Raw genomic sequence first — 2,093 nt, forward strand, 5'->3', positions numbered from 1 at the left:
GATTAAAGCCCCGTGCCATTAAGTCATCCCTAGTCTTTGAGTCTTCCCAGCTGAGGCTCCAGACATCATGGAGCAGGGTCAACCCATCCCTGCTATGCTATGTCTAAATTTCTGGTCCACAGAAACTGCACACATAATAAAATGGTTGCTTTACTCCAAAAGTTTTGGGGTGGTTTATTAACACAACAATATTAACTAAGGTACATTAGCTTTCATTAAATAATTACTAAAAACACATATTATGGTATCTGCCATTTAACTAAACAAAATTTGAGAGTAGGTTCTTTGATCATCCCTGTTCCTGACCACATTGTTAAAGAATGTGGATTCATCCACATCTATTGTCCTTTGGGAGTTAAGAAAATTATGCCTTCTCTTTCAAACAGCATAACAGAAAAACCCCAAATTAGAGAGGAATAGGGACAAATACATGGTTATTAAAACTATCTGTGCTGAGAAACAGCACATAATTAATAATACGGAAACCTGCATCCTATATAACAGAGGAAATCAATGCAGATCTTCCATTTGTGCAGAGTGCTGGATACTGGTGCATCTTGCTGTTATGAAAGAGTCTTTTTTGTAAAATCACCATGGCATCCAATGTAATGTTCCAAAGGGATTAATTTGGTAGGAAATTAAATGCTTCGCCTAGATACAAGATCCTTTAAAATTATATATGTGGCAAATTGCGCTAAAATAATTGGATCGCTGAGGACATCTGTTGCAATAAATTCAAATAGTGAATATTCTATTTAAATTGATACTGAGCATTGTATCAAAAAGCGTCTTTCTATTTCTCCTGCTTTACATGGAGCAGAGCCTGAAAATAGCTTAAAGATATTAAAAAATTATCTGAGAAAAAACTGTGGTAGTCTAATCTGAAGTAATATCATGAAAGGCTATTTATGAAATAGAGTCACAATTTATATTCGAAGCATGTCTAAGGGTTTTGTGGTTAATTCCTAGATTGAGTTATACCATCTTACTGCTGATGAGGTCTACAGTTTAGGATCTGGTCTTATTTTACTCAGCTCTTTGGGAATTAACTATTTGATTGCTTCTTGTCTGCCTGCTTTAGAGCTCAAGAAATACAGCGGATAGATTCCAATACCTCACTGTGTATATCAGGTTAAATATACCTCTATGTGCCAGTCATTAGTGCAGGGCATAAGATAGTCTGCTGCATAAGATAATCTGTTTGCTTTGTAGGATTTTATTGGTTAAATTTAGTAAGGGAATTAGTTGAAACACAGTACAGTGTAATGTATATGAACTGGGGGTTTTCACAAGCTAGGATACACTGAAATATTTTTAGATAAAGATTAGTTTAACTGAGGGAGATTTACAATCTCACAGTTTCATTATCTAATCCAGCTGCTATCATCTTCTTTAGATATCATGAAGTTTGTAAGATGCCAATGCCTACTACCTTTCAGGACATATTTATAACTTGTTTTCCTGAAGAAAAAAAAACCCTCATAAAGGTTTTTTTTTTCTTTTTTCCACCTAAGAGGTTTTAATTGCTAGAGTGCTCAAGAAACAAAGTGTATGTAGCCTGATACTAAAGGTACATTTCTGTTCTGGCCTCTATTATACTTACCAGCTGAGTAAACTGGGTCAAGATAGTTGGCTCATCCAAGTTTTAGGTGTTTCTGGCCAGGCATGGTGACTCACACCTGTAATCCCAGCACTCTGGGAGGCCAAGGTGAGTGGATAACCTGAGATCAGGAGTTCAAGACCAGCCTGGCCAACATGGTGAAACCTCATCTCTACTAAAAAATACAAAAATTAGCTGGGCGTGGTGGCACACATCTGTAATTCCAGCTACTCAGGAGGCTGAGGCTGGATAATCACTTGAACCCAGGAGGCAGTGGTTGCAGTGAGCCGAGGCCATGCTGCTGTACTCCAGCCTGGGTAACAAAGTGAGACTCCATCTCAAAAAATGAATAAATTAATTAAATTAAATTAAATAAATAAGTTTTAGGTGTTTCTTCTGTTAAGTTAGAAAAACAGGTAATACTTACCTCACATGATTGCCTGAAAAATGAAATGAAATACTTTGAGAATACTGACATTTAACATGTTACCTT

Source organism: Cebus imitator, unplaced genomic scaffold (genome assembly GCF_001604975.1).
Source record: "Cebus imitator isolate Cc_AM_T3 unplaced genomic scaffold, Cebus_imitator-1.0 Scaffold605, whole genome shotgun sequence".
NCBI lineage: Eukaryota > Metazoa > Chordata > Mammalia > Primates > Cebidae > Cebus > Cebus imitator.